Below are 5,496 nucleotides of genomic sequence, written 5' to 3'. Positions count from 1 at the left end.
CATTGTTTTGTTTCCTCTATCCACCATTTTGGAAGTAGTTGTTACAAGTTTGTGAGAATATAATTATGTGAGAATGTTACTATTTTGGTGTAGCTAGGATTAGCTAGTGTGGGAGTGGTGAAAATTTTAAGGAATGGAATTGGAAGGTTGCTATTTTAAATTCAAACCATTAAGCTATTAGGTTTGTTTTTGGAATAATGAATCTGGTCTTTTTCCGTTTTGGTTTTAGAAATATTCTGTTTCCATCAAGTTACCTTAACAATCTAGGCAACTTGTGGAACTCGATTAAGAAACCAAACCTCTATAAATACTTGGTTCACTCTACACTCCACACCACACCTCTCACATTGCACCTCTCATTGTTATCTCTCACTTTTCTTTTTCACTTTTCAAGTCAGAGCACTCAAAGTACACGGAGCGCGCCCCGCGCCCTTCATAGGCGAATTCCAAGCGCACCTCGCGCTAAAGTGCCTGGAAGTCGAGTAAGACAAGAGCGCGCCCCACGCCCTTCATAGGCAAATTCCAAGCGCACCCTGCGCTAAAGTGCCTAGAAGTCGAGTAAGACAAGAGCGCGCCCCGCGCCTATCAAAGCCAAATTCCAAGTGCTCCTCGCGCCTTGGCCTCTGCAACACTTCCACTTTTGATTTTTATTTGTGGGTTCTTTCGAGGTTGTTTCCAGCAGCTCTAGAGTGTGTTGTTTGATATGAAGTCTCCTACACTCATACCGAGCAGTCTTTTGAAGATTTGTTCTCGAGCGACACGTACGGATCTTGGTTTTGTGAAGTGATCATACAAGCAGGATGGCAATCTCTAATGGTAAGTTATGATGAAATTTACTCTCCTGCACTTACAGCGTATTTTTATGAACATTGTAAATTCTTTTATCGGATGGATGGAGAACACGTGATGTGTTCTCCATCACCATTAATGACGAAACAATGGACATAACCAAGTTCTTGTTGGCCTTTGCTGTTGAGCTTCTTATGCTTGTTGAGATTCAAGACTCATGGGGCTATTTAGTTGATAATTTCTCTGCCTACAACTATGAGTTTTTGCATGAGACTTATGGGGCCGGAATTTTCTGTGTAGAGGACCAAGGGAAATATAACGTAGCCCTTGGTAGCTTGTCCCTTAACGTGGGCACGGTGATGTTCTTTATCATGCTAAACATATTAGAGGAGTGACGTTTTTCTTCTGCGAATGACACCACTTGCGACTTTTTCCTTGCTCTAGTTGAGGGACGTCTGCTATATGACCTTCCCAAGATATTAATGTCTAGTTTAGCACGAGCCCAGATGAGTATGAGGCAAAAGTACCTTCTTATGCCTGTCTTAGTTTGTCGTATCATGCTATGTTTCTTTCCTGCAATTTGTGCCCGTTTCACGGATTGACATTGTGAGACCCACCAACTGCATTATTCGTTCTTTCTGTGCAATGACTTGGCCGGGGTGGAGGCTACAACCTAATTGGGTTGCCCTTTGCACCCCATCCAACCAAGTGGCGCTTAACAGGTTAGCGATTGTAGATGATAAATGGCGTGAGGCTTGGCAAATCATCATGGCCACTACAATAATACTGAGCATTTCCCACGGTTATAAGCCGTTACACGACCGTTGCTAATGCGCCTGTGGCTAATCTTTGGCTAAGGTTAAAGACCATGGGTAAAGCTTCATTTTATGCCACGGTTATAAACCGTTACATGGGTCGTGGTTAATTTTCCCGCTTGCCACAACACTAAACTGTGGCTAATGCTCACACGACCCCGTGCCCCTGCCTTTTGTGGAATGGCTCTATAATTTAGCCATAGGTCTAGGCCGTGGCAAATGTCTTTTATTGGATTATATCTAATGTTTAGCCACAGTTTATGGCCGTGGCAAATGTATTGAATTGGAAAAAAAAAAATTGATTCTGGCGCCATACTAAATTCATACAATTCACATCACACCTGCAGGTCATACAAAATTCTATCATTTCAATCAATCCCACAAGAATCTTTGTAGGGGTTTCGCCAAGGGTCGAGCCAGACTACTTTTAACAATTTTATTGACATCATACTTTATACAAGTAAAAGCACATACTAGCGTAATCAACATGCTTTTGCAGGATCTGTATTCACAGGTTTCCCAAGAAGCCCTTCCTTGACAAGGCCTCATATGACAAGAAGTGTCCCAAACATGCTCATCGTACTAGGTTTCAGTAGACCCACAAGAGCTCCTACCACTGAGAAGTAGCTACCAGCAAGAACCTGGTAAGAGAGACAAACAAAGTAACAATGAGATCAAAAGAGAATCCTGACGATGCATATCTCATTAGTGTACTAAGGTAGCTTCATGCCATAACATAAATATTAGGATGTCACGTGAATTAAGAGTGAAGTCCCTGATGCGAAACTAACTTATGTAATTCCAAGTGCATTGGACAAAAAATGGTAAAAAAGCATCAAGTGCTTATACTGGATGAACTTGAGGTCAAACATATCTGTGCTGAGCAGACGCCTAAGTGAAAACCAGTGAAGGGTGCCCTATTGTAACTTCTCAACTCCATATAATCTTTGGCAAACACATCTTCTTCAGTGAACTGAGAGCTACTATTCTACTTTCCATGTTCTCTATGTGACGTTTCCCAGTCAACTAGTGATTTTAATATGCTAACAAGGCACTAGAAAGAACACATTTAAATAAAAGAGGTAAATGGTAATGAAAAATTTGTGGACGCCAACTATCACCCATGTTTTGTGAACAACTGAAAAATACTTCAATTTACTTGAAGAGACGAACCTTTAATTGACACTGTTTGGGATGCAGTAGCTGAGTGTGGATTTGCATTAAAAGTTCCTTGCGCTATCTTTGATAGAGCAGTAACCTTCGGGGTAGAACCAAAAACAAATATGCACCAGTCAGAGGTACATAAGACTATAGTACAATAACAGCTAGTGGAGTGACATTTTAGATTATATACCATGCGCTCAAACAAATTTGCTGCCTCAAGATCACAGTCATAGTTTACAAATATGTCTACAAGCATTTGGGGGTCCATGCATACCTCTCAAGCATCCTGCCAAATCCAATACATCAGAAAACAAGAGAAAGGAAAGTACAAAGACGAAGGCTACCAAAAACATGTAGCCACCGAAAAGGAACAACATTGTTGTCTGTAAAACTGGACACTCAAACCAAATGCAGAAGCATGAATAAATTCACAATATGTGCTCAAGAAAGAAATTTACTGAAGAACACTCGCTCTTTGGTTCAGAGGACCATCGGAGCTATCCAAGGATCGAAGCACTATCAAGGGGAAGAAAACACCAATTTCACCCTGAATGTTTCAAAACACTAATAATTTAGATTGGAACAAAATGTACAAGTTAATTGAATATTTTTTACATCATAAATGGTGAAACGGCGAAACAATGCATACTTACTTTAAGGATTTCCCTAAAGCGAAAGGAGAATACGGTGAAGATTCCAGTTGCATACTGTGAAAAATCTAATTAGTACCATTGGAATAAATCACAAAGCATCAAGCATAGAAAATAGAAAGAAGGCAAAACTGAAACATGAAGGTTACCTGGAACATAACTGAGGATTGAGAAACAGATGAACGTAACAAGGCATAAGAAAGATATGCTTTTACTGAGTCAATGAAATGAAAATTCTTTGTAAAAGAATGACTAACCCCTTCCAATAAACTCTGCAAAAAAAAATATATATTTTAATCATATACCAACCTTATCATGCATTCAGAAATAACCAAACACTTCCATAAGAAAGAGAACCAATGTGGTAGCTAAATCCGTAGGACATATGCTAGAAGATCCTAGGCCTTGTGCAGATCCTAAAGCAAAATCTATAAAGCTTATATCCTTGGTCTTTGAAACTTTGCTGCTTTCAATGCATTCTTTTAATGATACATACCACAAAGAAGAAGCAACTTCACTCACAACATCAAACAACAGAGACACTTGATTTTTTGTTCTTTGCAAAATGATCATGTGATAATTGTTTGGCCAACAAATGAGTGGCGTAAACAAACATATAGTATTTTTTTTCACATCCTTTCTCTCGAATAAGGTCTAAAGCACAACGCAATGGTGAAAAACTTTCTTAAGAAAATTCACCCTCCTGTTAGAAGAGGAATCGAAGCTTCCCACATAAAAAATCAACCAAAGAGGCAATGATATGCACAGGATAATAGTGAAGGCCATAGGACTAACCTGTAAAAGCTCAAGAGATAAAAGCCTAGTCTTGGTCGTAACTTCATCATTCTCTTCCTTCATGCCCATCTGTGAATTTTAGAGTACTTGTTATTCCACACTGAAGGCTTCGAATGCCATAGAAAAACCAAAATAACGAGCATAGAATAATGAAAATGATGAGCTGAAGTAGTAAGAAATTTGAAAAATACACTCTTCAGGTAGTACATGAACAGATGACTGTGAAAGCCAACCTTGCAAAGGGTGCGAAATAGTAGTAAAGCATCACATTGCCCAATACTCATGCTATCTAGGTCAATTCCTCTGAAAAGTAAAAAGACTTGATTTTTAGAAACACCTCAATAAGGAGAGCCCACCCATGAAGAATGGCTCTTAACAAAGTATAGGGTCTAAACTAATTTTTGCCAAATTTCTTTATAAAGGGATTTTTGGCAATATAAGCCTTTCTTCCTCTTCTTGGACAACCCTTCTAGTTGCTTCAGAAGTTCGACCTTCGTCCTTGGGGCCAGAAAATAGCTGCTCTTCCTCTTCCTAAACATGATAAATAAAATAACAAAACTTGCACACATTACACAATTGCTACCATTTTAGATACCCAAAATGTCAAATAGAGTATGATATAACATAAAGAGCAATGTAAAAGATATATACCCTTAGATGGAACCTGAGTGTGTGTATCTTGTATCAGATGGTTGATAAGAGCCCAAAACTGTAGTTTTAACCCCTTAATAATACTACTTTTAGACCAATTATGCGAGTAATAAATAAGAGTTAATGCTAATTACGTGCTTTTATGTATTTCAGGCATGGAACTCAATTATGTACAGAAATGTGCCACTTTGGCGATATAAAGGAGAAAAGGGTTGGTTGCTAAGAAGTTCTGTGATAAAGGCCAAGATTCAAGGAGACAAGCCTTTATGAAGCCCAGTCAAAAGCTGAAAAGTCAACACGGGCAGAAATAGTGCACAAGTTAGCAGAACTTCCGAAGACCATATTGTTGGACTCAGGCCTCGGATTTAGGCCTACCTTACGTCAAAACGACCGGCTCGGAAAGAGTTTTCCAATGGTCTAAGCCTTAATCCAATCAGAAGAGAAAAAGTAGACAAAAAGTTTACTGAAGTCAAAGCCAGCTGAAACAGGCTCTGTGGATTGAAGAAATTGGGCTTTGGGCTCGATTTTCCGGCCCAAAACATGAGACCTCAGCCCATGCACGAAATTGTGGATCTGGCCTCCTCCTTTACATAAAACAAGACTTAGCTCTTAAGAAAGAGATAGTTAGAGAA

The 5,496-nt window shown here is 39.3% G+C and overlaps 1 long non-coding RNA gene across 1 annotated transcript; it reads right to left on the bottom strand.

Moving 5' to 3' along the window:
- Window positions 1-3,650: 3,650 nt before the first annotated feature.
- LOC147493775 (uncharacterized) lies at window positions 3,651-4,517 on the bottom strand. The gene is made up of 3 exons (XR_015198433.1): window positions 4,447-4,517; window positions 4,214-4,282; window positions 3,651-3,690 (listed from the first exon to the last, which is right to left on the bottom strand). It is a non-coding gene; the product is annotated as an uncharacterized LOC147493775 (long non-coding RNA).
- Between the last annotated feature and the right edge of the window lie 979 nt (window positions 4,518-5,496).

This window comes from Coptis chinensis, chromosome 6 (genome assembly GCF_015680905.1).
Source record: "Coptis chinensis isolate HL-2020 chromosome 6, ASM1568090v1, whole genome shotgun sequence".
Classification (NCBI taxonomy): domain Eukaryota; kingdom Viridiplantae; phylum Streptophyta; class Magnoliopsida; order Ranunculales; family Ranunculaceae; genus Coptis; species Coptis chinensis.
Note: the sequence above shows the minus strand (reverse complement) of the source record. Positions and strands in the feature narration are given on the sequence as shown.